Consider the following 19,992-nt stretch of genomic DNA (forward strand, 5'->3'; position numbering starts at 1 on the left):
TTAATCGACTATTCAATTAACTGATATTTAACACCCCTAATGCCCGCAAGGACTAGTTTGAGAGAAGAGGGTCATGGCATAACAAGTTCAGGTGCCAAGGAGCAGGAGAAAACTCCTTGCTCTAGGGCAGAGAAACCTAAATAATGTTACAATGTTCCCAGCAGCTATACCATGACCACAGCACTATCGCTGGCCTATTTCCAAAGCAGTACTTCACATACAAATAACACTTCCGTCATGGTGTTACTTAGACGGGCAAATGAGAGTTTTGTTACATTTTGAATGACAGCACAGAAGGGATTATGAATTCAGTTCTGGCTATGGACTCTTTTAAACAATCAAAGCCCTTAGGAGTTTTAAGATGTGAACAAAAGTCTCAGTCAATCAGTCAAATAACTTGAATGGTCTTCTGGATTAATAGACAAGAGCTTCGTTTGCAATCAGTCAATGTGTGTGTCATGGCTCCTTCCCGACTCGGGCACAATAAATGCAGAAGTAGGGGCCAGTAAATGTATAACCCCCCCCAATCTTAACAGCCTAGATTTTGGGAATAAAATGCCATTGCCACCACCCAAATATTAATAAAGCAACCAGGGAGAGACTACTTGGGAAATCTCACCCCTACAGTACAAACCAGGACATACAAATTAACCAATACCAATAAAAAGAAAAGAGAACGAACTTTTATTATCACCACAATATTCCTGTTGCAAGCAGAATGACTAGATGGAACAGTAACAAAAGAATATACTCATGGAGGAAGAATTTACCATGGGCCAGGAACTTAGTTATAAAGGAGAGCAAAACCCATTTTTAAATGCACAGACTAGATCCCATTTTCCAAACCATAATACAATAAAACGTAACGGAGTTATCTAAAATTTATCCTACTTACAGACTGTGAAGAGTATTTTCTTAGAGGAAGACATCCTGTCCCCTTCAATAGCTGGAGAGAAACTCCCCCCAGGACCAAGGAGGGAAAAACAAACAAACATTCCTTTGTCCCAGTTTGAAATTCCTACCTACATTCCCATTGGCCACTCCACCTGGCTAGGTGTTGTTAACCCCTAAGTCTCCAGGCTGCTAGCAATCTCTCAGGATCATGACAATGTGTTTCGGAGCTGTATTATGGTGGACCCAAAATCATTCACTAAAAGCCATGGGAAGCAATGGCAACATCTAATACAAATCAGAGATTTATAGTGAGAACCAAGTAGTGCATAATATACTCTATTTTTTACCAAAGTCCTTAAACCCACAAACTAAAGTGTTTTCTACCCATTTTGACAATCTAATGAGTCAAATAACTTATATTCCTTTCTCATTTGCTCTTGATAAGCACAACACCGAGGTCTTGTCTACACTAATTCCCCCAAATCCCATCGATCTACCCTACGCAACTTGAGCTATGCAACTAGCATCGCTGAAGTCAACATACCTACAATGGTGTCTTCCACTAAGGTCAGTTGCTTTTCTGTCAACTCCAGTTACTGTTCCTGTCCTGAAGGAGTACAGAAGTCGATGGGAAAGCAAACACGATAAATTGACCGTCGGTGGATTGATCACTGCAGTGTGGATGCACTGTCTAGTGGAGACAAGGCCTTAGTGTTTACTGAGATTGCAAGCTCCTTGGGGAAGGGACCATCTTTTGGTTCTGTGTTTATACCTCCCAATGGGCGCATGGGCCTTTCCAGGTAGGGTCAAGCAAATCATTTAGTTTTTGATTTGGTGGCTGAACTGAAAAAACAAAATCCATTGGCTTCACACGGACCTAGTAAGAAACCACTAAATCAAATGCTGAAGGCCCATGCATTGACCCCGTCACTCCTCAGTGTCATGTTGAGCAAGGGATGTTGACAGGAGAATTTCTCCTGTTGACTTCCGGCTACGGGATTGCCCCAGAAAGTTGATGTAAGGTACTTCGACTCCAGCTATGCAATTCTCAAAGCTGCAATTCTCATTGTGTATCTTACTTCGATTTTCTCCCCCAGTGTAGACCTGGTCTAAGTATTAGCTATCTTCCAGTCATCTGGCACAGAAGCAGAGTGAAGTGGTAGGTCACGTAGTACAGTTAGACTAACAGATTTATTGGCGCATAAGATGCATCTGACAACGTGGGTCTTTGCCCACGAAAGCTTATGCGCCAATAAATCTGTTAGTCTATAAGGTGCCACAGGACTCCTCGTCGCTTTTGCAGGTTCAGACTAACACGGTTAACCCTCTGATACATGGTACAGTTAGTAGTTCTGCAATTTCATAGTTGAGTTCTTTCAGAGCACTTGGGTGAACACCACCTGATCCTGGCAAAAAATTGACTTTTTATTATTATTTATTTTCTCACCAAGAGCTTGACTGACAGTTGCCATTGATTTCCATAGGTGTTAGACCAGGCTCTCCAAGTGGATTGTGGGGTTTATACAAGAGAGGAATGAAAAGTTATGATAAATCATGTAAAAAGCGATTAACATTTAGCTTTGATAATGAGAGCTCCTCCACCTGCTGTCAAGATCTAGACCAACCTTACCCATACACAGTAAGGATTTAAGAATTGGGTAATTAACTAATCGCCCCCACCTTTGAAGTGTAGCAACAGCCCTAAGTGAAAGCAACAGCCCTAAGTGTGGAACCTGGGGTCAGCTGGGGACTCTCCCACTGACTCCAGATTCCGTGCAGCATTGCCACTTTGAAACTCCGCGGTGGCATTTCAAAGTGGCAGCGCCGCACAAAGATCCCGGGCCCCATGCAGCGCTGCCATGAGGAGCCTGATGCTGGGCTCCCTGTAGCATTTCAAAGAGGCAGAGCCGCACAGAACTCAGCATCAGCTGGGGTGTCTCCAGCTGATCCTGGGCTCCATGCAGCGCTGCCACTTTGAAATGCCACGTTCAGACTGGAGACAGGCTGGCCCCGGACTGTATACGGCTTTTCAAAGAGGCAGCACCGCATGGAGCCTGGGTCTGTCCCCAGGCTTCAAGCCGTGCTGGTGCTTTGAAGTACCCCCTTTTTTCTCCCCCCCTTGCTGCCTCTATATGAGAGAGGCTGTGAGGGGGGTAAGGGGAGTGAGTTGTCAACTATCCTGCTGACTATCCAATAAGCATTTGTTTATCAGATAGTCGACTAGTCCTTCACATCACTAATACGCAGACTACGCATAGGGCACCCCAAAATTTGGGGCACCACTGGGTCTTAATGTTCTCTGGCTCTGTGAAAAAGCCTGTCAGACCTATTAGCAGAACACTGAACCTGTGAAAGAGCTATTCAAGTGGTAATGAAGCCATTTAAGAAGCATTTGCCAACTGTCAGTTTCTGAATTTACTGTGGTAGTTCATAGGAGCCGAGTTTAAAATTTATTTAAAAATATTTCATTAGTGTTTGGCTGAAGATTATAAAATCACATCTCTAGAAAATCATCAATCCGCTGTCCTCGGGCCGTCGTTGGACATAGGGGCAGCAATGTAATAGTGCTGAGTAGGGCCCCATAAATCTTAAAGACGTCCCTGATCCAGATGATTAAAATCCTCTTCAAGAAGTCTGGTATTTGAAGCTGGAGATAAGCAAGAGTCTTCTTAACAGGTGTTCTCATTTGTCAAGTGCTGTGGGAGAAGAGGGTGCGTTGGGGAAGCGGAGGAGAAAGGAAGGATTCTCTGAGGAAGATGTAGCAGCCGTGGACAGGGACAGTACAGAGGCAAGATGGAGGCGGACGTGGAGTTAATTTACCATAGCAGCCACAGGTGATGATGAATAGGATTGAAAATGGGATGAAAAGAGGACGCAAAGAGAGAGAGGAAGATGAAGAGATCAGTGCAGTGGAGTTGAAACGCACACACAAGTCTGCTTCAGGGGCCTTTTGCGGTAGTTAATGTATTTGTAATAGGTCGCAGGTTTAAAACTCATCCCTAATCAATCTAATGCAGTAGCTGATGTTCTCTGTCCATTGACAACTGCTCACACAAGCTGTCTCTCTTCTTCCTGGACACCAACATGGCTCACTTGGGGATCCCGTGAGAAGTATCCTCACAGCCCTCGCCTGCCCTTTTCTTGCTGCTGGGAGTTTAAAGGTGTCAGTTGGACTCTGGGGTTATTATTATTGTATTAGGCTTTCTTTTATCCAGTCGCCACCTCATTGCTTTGTGTCATTAAAGTGTATGAGCCAGCACCCCAAATCTTTGAAATGCACTGCCAATTAGCTGGCCCGATCTGTGCTTCCCACTCCCTACAATCACATGGATGAAATGAATGAAAACATGCTGCAGGGACACTGGGTGCCTGTCCATTGTTTCTAGTTAAAGACACATGCTGCTGTCTACCCTGGGGCCAGTTTTCAATCTATCCCAAGAACACTTTCCATTTCAGTCGTATTGGTTGTCTAGGCCACATGCATGCATGTAAGCACCAACCGATATTCTCAATGGATCTCTGTTTGGGCTCACCATCAGAAATCGCCTGCCTATGCTTCTCAAAAAGTCTGGGAGCCTTACTACTCTGGCAGCTTGCTAGTATGTATGTTCCGATAATTCAGTGATACTGCTTCTGGGACTTGCTCTCCATCTGTGCATCTCAACATGCAATAGACAGCAATGTATTCACCTCTCAACAACCCTCAACTTGGGAAGAATTAGCTCCATTTTACAGATGGGTATAACTGGCAGAGTGAGAGAGAAAGAAAAAAGATCGTTTCTAGAGACAGAGAGAGATACACAGAGGCGACGTCTAGATTGCATCCCTTTTTCGGAAAAGAGATGCAAATTAGACGTATCGCAATTGCTAATGAAGCGGGGATTTAAATCTGTGAGGAAAGGTTAAAAAGACCAGGCCTGTTCGGTCTTAAGAAAAGAGATTGAGAGGCGACTGGATTGTTCAAATATGTCAAGGGCAGTGATTGTTTACCATGTCCACTGAAAGCAGGATTAGAAGTAATGGGCTTAATCCGCAACAAGGGAGATTTAAAGTTAGATATTAGGAAAAACTTTCAAACTGTTCAGGTAATTAAGCTCTCACAGATCAGGTTTTCTAAAATGTTTGCTCTCCTCTAGACTCTCTCCAATTTGTCCAGATCTTTCTTAATAGGACACAGCACTTCTGCAGAGGTCTTATCAGAGCCAAGCAGAATGGTACAATTACTAGTTTCTTGCAGACATCACTCCTGTTAATACCCCTCTGAATGTGAGCCTTGTTCACAATTCCATCGTATTGTTGACTCGTATTTGATTAGGAATCCGCTCTGACTAGCACCGAGCCTGGTATTCCTCACGTTATAATTGTGGGTTTGATTCTTCCTTTCCAATTGACCTTCTTTTTGCTTCTCTTCCTCAAAAAATGAGGTTTACAGGGTTCTTGCGAAAAAGGGGGGAGGGGAGGGTTGCTCAACCCTCCCCCCCCAACCATCTAGACTGCTTTTTTTTCCCAAAAAAACCTCTTCTAAAAAAGGGATCAGAAGAAGATATGCAAATCCATGCTGCATTTGCATATCTTCTTTTGGACGCCAAGGGTAGCCTAAACATGCCCTGAAGGTAAGGGAGGAACCAGTAGGGGAAGTAGATGTGGGAGGAACCTGGGCAGCAGTAATCATGAGATGGTGGAGTTCAGGATCCTGACCAAAGGAAGAAAGGAGAACAGCAAAATACACACCCTGGACTTCAGAAAAGTAGACTTTGACTCTGTGGCCTTCAGGGAACAGATGGGCAGGATCCCCTGAGGCATTAACATGAAGGGGAAAGGAGTCCAGGAGAGCTGGCAGTATTTTAAAGAAGCCTTATTGAAGGCCCAGGAACAAACTATCCCGATGTGCAGTAAGAAAAGCAAATAAGGTAGGCGACCAGATTGGCTAACCAGGGAAATCCTTGGTGAGCTAACACACGAAAAGGAAGCTCACAAGAGGTGGAAACTTGGACAGATGATGAGGGAGGAGTATAAATCTATTGCTCGAGCATGCAGGGGAGTTATCAGGAAAGCGAAAGCACAGTTGAAATTGCAGCTAGCAAGGGCTGTGACAGGTAACAAGCAAGGTTTCCACAGGCATGTTAGCAATAAGAGGGTGATCAGAGAGGGTGTGGGGCCCTTACTGGATGAGGGAGGTAACCTAGTGACAGATGATGTGGGAAAAGCTGAAGTACTCAATGCTTTCTTTGCCTCTGTCTTCAAAGACAAGGTCAGTTCCCAGACTACTGCACTAGGTAACGCAGTGTGGGAAGGAGGTGGGCAGCCCTCGGTGGAGAAAGAACAGGTTAAGAACTATTTAGAAAAATTGGACAGACACAAATCCATGGGGGCAGGCTTAAGGCATACGAGGTACTGAGGGAGTTGACACATGTCATTGCAGAGCCTATGGAAATTATCTTTGAAAACTCGTGGAGATCGGGAGAGGTCGTGGGTGGTAGGAAAAAGGCAAATGTAGGGCCCATCTTTAAAAAAGGGAAGAAGGACAATCCAGGGAACTACAGACCAGTCAGCCTCACCTCGGTCCCCGGAAAAATCATGGAGGGGATTCTCAAGGAATCTATTTTGAAGCACTTGGAAGAGAGGAAAGTGATCAGGAATAGTCAACATGGATTCACCAAGGGCAAATCAACCCTGACTAACCTAATTGCCTTCTATGACAAGGTAACTAGCTCTGTGTATATGGGGAAGTTGGTGGATGTGATTGACCTTGACTTTAGCAAAGCTTTTGATACGGTCTCCCACAGTATTCTTGCTAACAAGTTAAGGAAGTATGGATTGGACAAATGGGCTGTAAGACGGATAGAAAGCTGGCCAGATTGTCGGGCCCAATGGGTAGTGATAAATGACTCAATGTCTGGTTGCCCAAGGATCATTTCTAGAGCCGGTTTTTTTCAACATCTTTATTAATGACCTGAAGGAGGGGATGGATTGCACCCTTAGCGGACACCACTATGCTGGATGAGAGGTAGAGACGCTCGAGGGCAGGGATAGGGTCCAGAGTGACCTAGACAAATTGGAGGATTGGATCAAAAGACATCTGATGAGATTCAACAAGGACAAGTGCAGAGTCCTGCACATGGAACAGAAGAATCCCAAGGCCTGTTACAGGCTGGGGGTTGACTGGCTAAGCAGCAGTTTGGCAGAAAAAGACCTGGGGATTACAGTGGATGAGAAGCTGAATATGGGTCAACAGTGTGCCTTTGAAGCCAAGATGGCTAATGGCATATTAGGGTACGTTAGGACGAGTATTTCCAGCAGATCAGGAGAAGTGATTATTCCCCTTTATTTGGAACTGGGGAGACCACATCTGGAGTACTGTGTCCAATTCTGGGCCCCCATTACAGAAAAGATGTGGACGCACTGGAGAGGTCCAGCAGAAGGCAACAAAATGATTAGGGAGCTGGGCTTATGAGGAGAGGCTGAAGGATTTGGGCTTATTTAGTCTGCAGAAGAGAAGAGTGAGGGGGGATTTGATAGCAGCCTTCAACTTCCTGAAGGGAGGTTCCAAAGAGGATGGAGAGAGGCTGTTCTCATTAGTGACGGGTGGCAGGACGAGGAGCAATGGGCTCAACTTGCAGTGGGAGAGGTCTAGGTTGGATTTTAGGAAAAACTGTTTCAGTAGGAGGGTGGTAAAACACGTAGCTAGGGAGGGGGTGGAATCTTCATCCCTAGAGGTTTTTAAGTCCCAGCTTAACAAAGCCCTGGCTGGGATGAGTTAGGTGGGATTGGTCCTGCTTTGGGCAGGGGGATTAGAGTCAGTGACCTCATGAGGTCTCTTCTTTCCCTATAATTCTAAACTATATCAACATACCAATATTCCAGTCATGAGACTTATTCCAGCAAGTCTCTGCAGCACCAGTTAAACTGTAATCTGTTCACTCCCCATAATCCTCTGATGTTCAGCAAATTCCTGCACAGATACCCTTCTGTTGTGCCTACGACTCATTGTAATTTTCCATGTCACCCCCACCAGCCTAACAATCTGGTCTTTCATTTAGGTCTCCTTTTTAAAATTCAGACCTGGAATGTGCCAACGCCATTTGGAGGAGAAATGAAGGTCACGCCTCTGTCAAGGGAGGTCTCTAATAAGGACGCTGCACATTCACACCTACCACACACCTTCCCTTGAGTCTGTTTCAACACTGACTGTGAGGTGAGCATAGATGATGCCAGGGGGCTGGTACACTATGCCACTACCTCTGAATCGTCAAAGCAACAATGACATGGAAAACGGCAGCCGTGCCCCTTACAAAAGTTACATCAATTCAGCCTGTATAGTCAGTGCATCTAATTCCCTCTGGTTCTCTGAAAACTCCCTAAGGTCTGTTTAGAAATGCTGGACATGCACAAGTCCACAAGGCTGTCTCTAATAGCATCAAAAAAAGTAGGCAAACAAAAATTACTTTTCTAAAGACTTATTTTTTATGTGTTTCTGTATCTGACTGGTGATTTTTTTTTTTGAACTGTTGCGGTTGCCCATTTATTTTCACAACAGCCCTCAAATGGTGGAGCCCTGCATACTTGGCTTATTCTTCTGTTTAGAAACCTGGAGGGACCTCTTGTGGTGAAAATGTGGCATTTATCGTTAGCATCGGTTTATGGACACCAAAACCTTCTTCTAAGCCCTAACATTGCTGGAGATGGATGGATACACAGAACAGGTTGGTGGCGTCAAAAAATGTTGTTTGACAAAGAGATAAGACGCAGAAATGTCTGATTTGTAAAAGGTCTTTCGCCATTGCTGCACTCAGTGTTGCACTGGGCTGTAGGCTAAGTGCCTAAAGCCCTTTTGAAAAATGAGATTTAGGCTTCTAAATGCAGAGCACAGCAACACCGAAATGCCTTTAAAATCTGGGCCTGAGAGGGTAAGACACGGTCTTACTTTAAAGGGCAAATTAGCAAAGCTTGTTGTAGTCTGTAGCTCTCAGTTTGGTATAGACACAAGGCCATAATCACTCACTTGTCTCCATACCGAGGACAGACTGAATGTGTGGGGTTGGCATGGGCCTTCCCTCTCTCTCTTACAGACTGAGGAACCGTTGCATAGTAGGCTATATCTAGACTGCCCCCTCTTGCTCAAGAGACTATGCAAATAAGGTGAAGCGATGAATATCGCTGCACCTCATTTGCATACTTAATGAGACGCCATTTTTGAACAAAGGGCTTTTGCACAAAATGGCGCCGTCTACACGGCTCCTTTTTACACAAAAAACCCCTCTTGCGCAAGAGCCGTTCTTCCTGAAAAAAAAGCAGCAGAAGGGCTCTAGTGCAAGAGGGAGTTTTTGCATAAAAATGGCAGCTCATTAAGTATGCAAATGAGGCATGGCTATATTCACCGTTTTGCCTCATTTGCATATTCTCTTGTGCAAGAGGGGACAGTCTAGACATAGCCTAGGGCTATGTCTACACTGGCGGGTTCTTGCGCAAAAACAGCTGTTTTTGCGCAAGAACCCGCAGAGCGTCCACATGGCCAGCCCGCTCTTGCTCAAGAAGATTTACAGTAAAGTGTGGGAAGACAAGGCTTCTTGTGCAAGAGCGATGCTCTTTTCTTACAAGTGTAAACCCTCTTGTGCAAGCGCTCTTGCGCAAGAGGGCAGTGTGGACACACGGCTGGAGTTTCTTGCGGCAAGGGTTTCTTGCACAAGAAAGCCCTATGGCTAAAATGGCCATCAGAGCTTTCTTGCGCAAGAAAGCATCCACACTTCCATGGCTGCTCTTGTACAAAAGCACATGGCCGTGTGGACGTGTTCTTGTCAAGAGTTCTTGCTCAGGAACTCTTAAGAACCTGCCAGTGTAGACATAGCCTAGGTGTATGCAGATAAAGGGCAGTGCCTGCAGTTGCTATGATACTGTCCTACACATTGTGTAGGCCTGCACCGGTTGACTTATTTGCCTTTCTTGCCTACTTTGCTTGGATCATGAAAGAAGTTCTTAGAGGGATATTTTAAAAAAAAGCAGGTAGTGAAGATCGAACTCTGCTTGCACCACACGTACTCACATTTTCTATTTCAAGACTTCGTTGGGGTCTCGCTACTACAATATATTAGCCAAGTGGAGCTTTATCAGAACTGGAGGGGAGAACAGTGTTTTAGATTAGAGTGGCCTTTCGTTGGCAAACCAGTGGGTGATATTTCACATCTAAAGAACAGGAATACAGATAAAGCAGCGTTTTTCCGTCACAAGCTGCAAAAGTGGAGCTGATCTGTAATAACCGATGACAGTATGTTGGCCTGGTAAGAGGCATGTTTACTTTAGTAGGGGGTTGTAGGAAAACACAAGTGGGAAGGGCCAAGAAGAGCTCAGGACAGCAGCGCTGAAGGACGGCACGGGACCCTGCCAGAACTTTTAACTTTGAAGATACTTCCCACATCCCAGCCAACCTGCCACATTAGCTTCGCTCAGCAGGGCCGACACTCAGGAACCCGTGAAAACATGAAGGATTCCAGCCGTTGAAAAGGCCTCTCTCTCTCTCTCAAGAGGAGGACTAAGATGAAGGTACCACTGGGATAGCTGAGGCGGTTAAGCCTGCCTCGGCTTCCATCAGGGGATGGTAAGCTAGTAAATAAGACAGCAGTGGGTATAGGTGGTTTTGTTCTTACAACAAAGCCTTAGGACAGGATTCTAGAGCAATCGGTACCGTGGGTGTAAGAAAGCTGGTTTGTCACAGACTCCTAAAGAGAAAGCCAGCAGGGTTTGCACTCAGCCAAACCTGCAAGGTAGGCGGCTGATAGCCTGGGGTCTGGGCCACTGCCCCCAGTTCCAGTGGGCGAGAGATCTGTGGCATTTGGCCCAGGAGAAGCGAAGGGATGAGCCCTGAGGCCAGAAGGCTGCTCTCAGAGACCAGGATGGGGACAGAGGTGCAACTAGCTATGTAACTGTGTCAGTCATTTTCATCTTGGTTACAAGTCATACATATTCACGTTTGCACACGGAGGCTGGAACCGAAATTTTTCACCACCCTCTTCCCTTCCCTTCCCACAAACTTTGAGGCAGCATGGATCAGGATCAAAGCTTTACAACTGGGCCCGATCCTGTAAGATACTGGAGCCCCCACTCAGTTCACTGTCTAGCGCAGTGGTTCCCAAACTTTTCGGCATCACGCCCCCTTTCTGATTTTTAAGAAACCCTCACGCCCCCCCCTCCAAAAAAATAGTAGCAAACCTTGGGGTGGGATTGACAGGGGTGTGTGTGGCTGGGTTGCCTTGTGCCCCCCTCTGGAATTTCTTCACGCCCCGCAGGGGGGCATGCCCCCCCAGTTTGGGAACCTATGGTCTAGTGCAAACAGGGGCCCACGGCTGGGTTAAGTTCCAAGGCAATGGCTGGAACACGAGGAATAGAGCAAATAATTTTTAACTAGTTCTTGCTCTGGATATTCTAAAATACTGTTACTCCAGCTGCAATAGGATGGAAGTAGCCCTGCATATCACAAGCCAGAAACTGGCATCAGCCCATGCATGATGAAATAGAGGCCCCTACTTCTATATGTAAAATTTACCTATGCATACAGCTGACTTGTTTGGGTAGCTTCATGCTAACCTTTTAAATGTGTTCCTGTAATAGCGTCTGTTCCCTGTGCAGCACATGAAATAAATGATAGAAATAACAGGACAAAAGTCTTGTGTTTGAGTCTGAGACCTGTAGAAGCTTCAAAGGGAATGCACAGAAAAGTGATTGAGTGGGTGTTCGTGGGGGCAGGGCAAGGGGGTGTTGCTGTCTATGGGGGGTGTCTTTGTGGGGGGGAGGAGACCTGTAGCTGTTCATGTGGGATGGCCAGTGTCTGCACGTGCATCAGTGGGGGGAACGTGGCTTTGTTCAAGGGCCGACCGGTGTCTGCGCTAGGGAGATTTATAGGTGGGAAGCAGGTGTGGTATCACCACCCAAAGCAGATGCAGTCATGAACCAGAAGTCCATTTTGCTGGGAACTGTACAAACATAGGACAATCAGGCTGTCTCGACTTGAGACTTGCTAATTTTGTTAAATCGACTTGGTGAAAACTTGTCCGAAAACGCCGATATTGATGGCTTGTACAAAAGGGACTTGACATTTTTCAAATTAAGACTTGAGACTCGACTTGGGACTTGACTCGAAAGTGACTTTAGGGTCTCAAGACTCAACTTGAGACTTGAACTGTAGTGACTTGAGATTCAACTTGGACTTGACAATGATGGCTTGAAGACAACACCGGGTCACTCTTATACTAATAAAAATTAATTAGAATATACTAAAATGTTACTACGGAAACTCCAAGCTAACAGACTGCACGAGACAACAACTTAGACATCTAATGTATTTTAAACATCTTGGCTTCCTGGCAAATGTATATTTATGTATGTTTCCCAGTCATCCCTCTCGCATTCTGGAGCCAAGTCACTGAAACATATTCAATCAAACAAATGCGCCTTTAACACGCTCTCTCTTTTCCTGTCCTCTGTGCCACACTCAGCTGTTGTCCTTGGTCAGTGGAGACCCAGAGTTCAGAGGCGCTTTTGGGTGAGCTGATTTCTCACCTTGCTCATCTCTACCAGCCGCTCAGCATCACTTAGGGAGGGGGCATGGGCATCACCTGGGGAGGGAGTAGAGGCATGGCATAGCAGGGGGGTCAGGTGGAGGGGGAATGGGCATAGCAGGGGGGTGGAAGCCAGGAGCAGAGACACCCCCCCAATAGTAGGACATGTGTGGCCTCTTCTGAGCCTTCCAGCAGGATCCCACCCATGCTCAGGAGCTGCCGGCTGCGTCTGCATGCCACACACAAGCACTGCACGCGGTTGCACGTGCATGGACTGCAGCACAATGTCCAGCCAGAGCAGCCTGAATGACACTCGTCCCCCACCCCCTGTGTGCCCACCTCCCCCACCCTGTGTGTGTGACAAAGTGAGACCGCTCACCTGAAGATCCCTCCCAGGTGTCTGAAGAGGCCTGGGAGACATTCTAGCTCACTGGCACTGGCTCCAGGGAGAGGGTCACAGTGTCCAACTCCTCCTTTTCCTCCGGCTGGCCCGGGCCCTCCTGCTCCTCCTCCGCCGAGACCTCCGGCCAGGTAATGATGGGAGTCTCCAGGCCAGAGTTCACGAGGATGTTTCCTTGCTCCCCGGGATCTGTTGTAGCTCATCAAAATAGGGGCAGGAGAGCGCGAGCTGCACTCTGTGGCCCTGACATGTCCCTGGTGGAGAGGTCCAGAGTGAGGGTCTGTGCTCCACCAGGGACTCGGCCATCAATGTCTGCGTTACGGTACTTGGACTGGAGATCCTGCAAGGTGTCCTCCTCACCCCACAGCTCAAGGAGGGACACGCTCTCCGGTCTGGACCAGGAGAGTGCCTGACTCTTGGTCCCCCTGGGTGGGTCCTGGGACCCCTGGGGCTGCTCTTTAGGAGGGCCAGGGAAGTTTCAGGGGCCTTGCGGCTCCACCATGGGTGGCAAGGCCTGTGGCAGGGAGAGCTGCATGGTGAGTTTCTGCTCCAAGGCTGGTTTCCTGCCACAAAGCTTGTCCAGGGTGCCTGCAGCTTTAAGAGGGGCCAGGAGATAGGAACTATAGAGTTTTGATTACTTTGGATGGAGTGGCCACCAGGGCACCTGTGCTATTTCCTGGAGGCCTCTTCTTTCAAAAAGCCCACTCCTTCCCGTCCACACATGCTTTTTCCCCCAAAAGAGCTCTTTCAGAAAACAAAACACAAGACTATGTAGCACTTTAAAGACTAACAAGATGGTTTATTAGGAGATGAAGCAAAATGCAGGACAATGTAGCACTTTAAAGACTAACAAGATGGTTTATTAGATGATGAGTTTTTGTGGGCCAGACCCACTTCCTCAGATCAAATAGTGGAAGAAAGTAGTCACAACCATATATACCAAAGGATACAATTAAAAAAAATGAACAAATATGAAAAGGACAAATCACATTGCAGAACAGGAGGGGGATGCGGGGGAGGGGGGGAGGAAGGAAGGAAGGTAAGTGTCTGTGAATTGATGATATTAGAGGTAGGGAGAGTGGGATGTTTGTGAGTTAATGGTATTAGAGGTGATAATTGGGGAAACTATCTTGGTAATGGGTGAGATAGTTCAAATGTTTGTTGAGTCCTTTTTGGAAAGTGTCGAATTTTAACATGAATGACAGTTCAGAGGATTCCCTTTCAAGTGCAGATGTAAAAGGTCTTTGTAGCAGAATGCAGGTGGTTAAGTCATTGAGAGAGTGTCCTTTCTGGTTAAAATGGCAAGAAACTGTTTTCTCTTTGTGATCTTGTCTGATATCTGTTTTGTGGGCATTAATCCTTTGGCGAAGTGTCTGAGATGTTTGTCCAATGTACATAGCAGACGGACACTTTCGGCACATGATAGCATAGATTATATTTCTGGATGCGCAGGAATTATAATAATTATAACAAAATGGCAAATGAAATTTAATGTGGATAAGTGTAAAATAATGCACATTTGGTGATATCTTCTTGGAGTCCCTCACAGTCGGCTTCTGTCTTGACTATCCTAAACAGTTTTGTATCATCTGCAAACTTTACCACCTCACTGCTTACCCCTTTCTCCAGATCATTTATGAATAAGTTGAAGAGGATTGGTCCCAGGACTGACCTTTGGGGGACACCACTAGTTACCCCTCTCCAATCTGAAAATTTACCATTTATTCCTACCCTTAGTTTCCTGTCTTTTAACCAATTCTCAGTCCAAGAAAGGACCTTCCCTCTTATCCCATGGCCATGTAATTGACCCAAGAGCCTTTGGTGAGGGACCTTGTCAAAGGCTTTCTGAAAATCCAAGTACTGTATACTATATCTACTGGATCCCCCTTATCCGCATGTTTGTTAACCCCTTCAAAGAACTCTAATAGATTAGTAAGACAGGATTTCCTTTTACAGAAACCATGTTGACTTTTGTTCAACAAATTATGTTCTTCTACATGCTTTACAATTTTATTCTTTACTATTGTTTCAACTAATACACCCAGTACTGAAGTTAGACTTACTGGTCTGTAATTGCCAGGATCGCCTCTAGAGCCCTTTTTAAATATTGGTGTCACGTTGGCTACCTTCCAGTCATTAGGTACGGAAGCCGATTTAAAGGATAGGTTACAAACCACAGATAATAGCTCAGCAATTTCCCATTTGAGTTCTTTTAGAACCCTTGGATGAATGCCATCCGGTCCCAGAGATTTATTAACATTAAGTTTTTCTATTTGTTCCAAAACCTCCTCTAATGACACTTCAGTCCAGGACAGCTCCTCAGATTCATCACCCACAAAGGATGGTGCAGATTCGGGAATCTCCCCAACGTCCTCAGCCGTGAAGACTGAAACAAAAAAATCATTTAGTTTCTCTGCAATGGATTTATCATCCTTGATTGCTCCTTTTATAGCTCGATCATCTAGGGGACCCACAGGTTTTTTAGCAGGCTTCCTGCTTCTAATGTACTTAAAAAACATTGTTATTTCTTTGAGTTTTTGGCTAGCTGTTCCTCAGTCTTTTTTTGCTTTTCTTATTACATTTTTACACTTGATTTGACAGTGTTTATGCTCCTTTCTATTCATTCACTAGGATTGGACTTCCACTTCTTAAAAGATACCTTTTTGTCCCTCACTGCTTCTTTTACATGGTGGTTAAGCCACGGTGACACTTTTTTAGATCTATTGCTATGTTTTTTAATTTGGGGTATACATTTAAGTTGGGCCTCTATTATAGTGTCTTTAAAAAGTTTCCATGCAGCTTGCAGGGATTTGGCTCTAGTCACTGTACCTTTTAATTTCTGTTTAACTAACCTCCTCATTTTTGTGTAATTCCTCTTTTTGAAATTAAATGCCAGGGTGCTGGACTGCTGAGGTGTTCTTCCCACCACAGGGATATTATATTATGGTCACTATTCCCAGGCAGTCCTGTAATGGTTATTTCCTGGACCTGATCCTGCATTCCACTCAGGACTAAATCGAGAATTGCCTCTCCCCTTGTGGGTTCCTGCACCAGCTGCTCCAAGAAGCAGTCATTTAAGCCATTGAGAAATTTTATCTCTGGTTCTCTTCCTGAGGTGACATGTATCCAGTCAATATGGGGATAATTAAAATCCCCCATTATTATAGAGTTCTCTATTTTGGTAGCCTCTCTAATCTCCCTCAGCATTTCAATGTCAGTATCACTGTCCTGGTCAGGTGGTCGGTAATATATCCCTACTGCTAATTTCTTATTATTGGAGCATGGAATTACTATCCATAGCGATTTTATGGAACATGTTGATTCACTTAATATTTTTATTTCATTTGATTCTACATTCTTTTACATACAGTGCCACTCCGCTACCCACCTGGCCTTCTCTATCCTTTCTATATATTTTATATCCCGGTATGATTGTGTCCCACAGATTTTCCTCATTCCACCAGGTTTCAGTGATGCCTATTATGTCAATCTCCTCATTTAACACGAGGTACTCTAGTTCACCCATCTTATTAGTCAGACTCCTAGCATTTGTGTACAAGCACTTTAAAAATTTGCCACTGCTTATTTGTCTGCCCTTCCCTGATGCATTGGATTCCTTTGTAAGCGGTTGTTTGTCTGCTCTGGCCCATGGTTTGTCCTCTCCCCTCCTCTCTTTCTGACTACAGCTTAGAGAATCTCTATCAATGGATTCTCCTCTAAGAGAAGTCTCCCTCCGATTTATGTGCATCTCTGCACCAATCGGCTTTCCCCCATCTCTTAGTTTAAAAACTGCTCTATGGCTTTTTCAATGTTTAGTGCCAGCAGTCTGGTTCCAGCCTGGTTTAGGTGGAGCCCATCCTTCCTGTATAGGCTCCCCCTTTCCCAAAAGTGTCCCCAGTTCCTAATAAATCCAAACCCCTCTTCCCTACACCATCATCTCATCCACACATTGAGACTCTGAAGCTCTGCCTGCCTACCTAGCCCTGCGCGTGGAACTGGAAGCATTTCCGAGAATGAAATCCAGGACCTCTATGGTGGCAGTCTCTTTCTTAGCAGCCTAAATTTGGCCTCCAGGACATCTCTCCTATCCTTCCCTACATCATTGGTACCTACATGTACCACGACCACCGGCTCCTCCCCAGCACTACACATAAGTCTATCTAGATGCCTCGAGAGATCTACAACCTTTGCACCAGGCAGGCAAGTGACCATACGGTTCTCCCGGTCATCACAAACCCAACTATCTATGTTTCTAACAATCGAATCACCCACTACTAACACCTGCTTCTTCCTAACTGGCATTCCCTCCCCCTCAGAGGTATCCTTAGTGAGAGGATACCGCAACATCCTCTGGGAGGAGGGTCCCAACTACGGGATGGTTTCCCTCTGCTCCCATTGAATGCTCTGTTCCCTTGAGACTTTCATCCTCCTTAAGAGCACTGGGGCTCTCAGACTGGAGGTGGGACAGTCCTACAGTGTCCCAGAAAGTCTCATCAACATAGCTCTCTGCCTCCCTTAGCTCCTCCAGTTCAGCCACCCTGGCCTCCAAAGCCCGAACTCGGTCTCTGAGGGTCAGGAGTGCCTTGCAACCGGTGCACACATACGCCACCCGCCCACAGGGCAGGTAATCATACATGTTACACTCGACACAATAAACAGGATAGCCCCCACTCTGCTGCTGGGCTTCTGTCTCCATTTTTCTAATGAATAAGTTTAAGTGTAAACTGGGATTCTTTTTAAACCTCTGTAATATAGATTATTCTAAGAGTTATGTTTTAAAGAAGGTCAGAAGTCACTAGTGCCCTCTACCCTCCCCCACTAAACTCTCCTGTTAGCTGTATCTGTTCACAAGCTCCCTGGTTGCTGAGTCACAGGCTTATATAGCTCTGGTAGCCCCTCCCCCTGACTGAGGCTCAGCCAATTAACAGAGGCTTCTAGATTTTAAAACCTTTTAAAAGCTCCTTCAAACATACCAACCAACCAAACAGAAGCTCAGCACACAGCAAATAACTCCCCCCCCCACACACACTCCAGACAGCCACTTACCACAAGGGTCCTGTTTTTACTCCTCTTTTACCTGGAAAACTCCCTCTCCAAACTCTCCTGTTAGCTGTTCCTGTTCGCAAGCTCCCTGGTTGCTGAGTCACAGGCTTATATAGCTCTGGTAGCCCCTCCCCCTGACTGAGGCTCAGCCAATTAACAGAGGCTTCTAGATTTCAAACCTTTTAAAAGCTCCTTCAAACAAACCAACCAACCAGAAGCTCAGCACACAGCAAATAACTCCCCACCCCCCCACACACAAACACACGTGCCAGACAGCCACTTACCACAAGTGTCCCGTTTTTACTTCTTTTTTACCTGGAGAACTCCCTCTCCAAACTCTCCTGTTAGCTGTTCCTGTTCGAACTCTATGTGCTTCAGTTCATTCACCTGGAAAACAAGTTACATATTTCCACATTGCTTTCACTTAACCTGTAATAGGGGAAACTTGTGCTCCTCTAGAACTCTGTAAGGGTATGTCTACACTACCCTCCTAATTCGAACTAGCGGGGTATTGTAGGCATACCGCACTTGCAAATAAAGCCTGGGATTTGAATTTCCCGGGCTTCATTTGCATAAGCCAGGCGCCGCCATTTTAAAATCCCGGCTGGTTCGAACCCCGTGCCGCGGCTACATGCGGCACGGGGTTCGAACCAGTCGGGATTTAAAAATGGCGGCGCCCTGCTTATGCAAATGAAGCCTGGGAAATTCAAATCCCGGGCTTCATTTGCAAGTGCGGTATGCCTACATTACCCCGCTAGTTCAAACTAGTGGGGTAGTGTAGACATACCCTAAGAAGTTAAGAGGCTAAGGACAAGTCCTCAGAGGATGAAGAGTGTGTCAGTGGCTCATCAGAAGAAAGGGATTATATTTAACTAAGCTAAGGAAAAAAACTAAAATCAGAATCTTGGTCAACCACAGCTTTGGAGCAAGAAGACTTTTCTAATCTGCTTTCAAAAATTGCATTGGATGCATGTGTGCTTAGTCAGCTAGGTCAAATTAGCCAGTACATATTTAGATGTACTTTAGCTGGCTTCTAGACACAAACAGGTCACAGTGAGCTAGAATGTAAGGTGAACAGCTGTATTTAATTGCATCCAAATGTGTGCATGCCACAACAGTTCATTACAAATAATAGAGGAGAAAGGGACCATTGAGTGCCCAAGCTACAACTCTCACAAGGCCAGGAGAAATGCTGTTTCATGTTGAACTGAAGCTAAACAAGGCATTTTGGGTCAGTTCAAAGCAAGATGAAGGGGAGTAATCAGGAAGGCAAAAGTGCAGCTGGAATTGCAGCTGGGAAGGGATGGAAAGGGTAACAAGAAAGGTTTCTACAGCATGTTAGCAATAAGAGGGTGGTCAGAAAGGGAGGGAGGTAAGCTAGTGACAGATGATGTGAGAAAAGCTGAAGTACTCAATGCTTTCTTTGCCTCTGTCGTCACGGACAAGGTCAGCTCCTATTCTACTGCACTAGGCAACACAGTATGGGGAGGAGGTGGAATGCCACATTTGGGGATGTTTGTTGGAATTGAAAAGAAAACAAAACAAAAGTCTCCACAGGGTGTAGATTTGAGAAAGCTGAAACAATTAATAGTGGTTGGCTCTCCTGCCCGTTTTATACCCCATGCTACTCAAACTTCCCTCCAGAGCCCTTTGAGAGACTAATTGTGGTGAAATTTCAAGTAAGCTTCATGTTTGCAGCCAGACAGAAAGCATTTGAGCGGGTAATTACCCAGCCAGTGCTTAAAACTGTCGTCTCTTACAGGATGATGGTAGCGAGGCTTTCAATTCATCCCTTTGTGATTAGACACAGTCATGTGTCACAAGGGCAGACAATTCCTGGAACTTGGAATTGCATCTGCTGGCAATGAGCAGAGAAACAAGCCAGCTACTTACGAGATACACATGGCAATTTTTTCTGCACCAGTGTTCCTCAACCATTTCAGGTTGGCAGCCTCTTCTTTGCAATCATTTTTTTCACGACTTTTACATTTACTATAAATGAGTAAAAAATATACGACAGTGATAAGGCCATGTAATTCGCATGGGTGTGTGTGGAGAGACTGGAAGAACCATTGACCATGAAAAAGAACAGTGCGATGGGAGCAG

The 19,992-nt window shown here is 45.6% G+C and overlaps 1 long non-coding RNA gene across 2 annotated transcripts in view; it reads right to left on the reverse strand.

Annotated features, from left to right (window-relative positions):
* The window catches only part of LOC142819293 (uncharacterized), a 44,151-nt gene extending 26,059 nt beyond the window's left edge, over positions 1-18,092 (reverse strand). For both annotated transcript variants that reach the window (XR_012897152.1, XR_012897151.1), the window contains exons 1-2: positions 17,890-18,092; positions 12,823-13,097 (exon numbers count right to left, since the gene is read on the reverse strand). This is a non-coding gene — a long non-coding RNA (uncharacterized LOC142819293). The remainder of the gene's footprint in view (positions 1-12,822; positions 13,098-17,889) is intronic.
* Positions 18,093-19,992: the final 1,900 nt, after the last annotated feature.

Source organism: Pelodiscus sinensis, chromosome 21 (genome assembly GCF_049634645.1).
Source record: "Pelodiscus sinensis isolate JC-2024 chromosome 21, ASM4963464v1, whole genome shotgun sequence".
NCBI classification, from domain to species: domain Eukaryota; kingdom Metazoa; phylum Chordata; order Testudines; family Trionychidae; genus Pelodiscus; species Pelodiscus sinensis.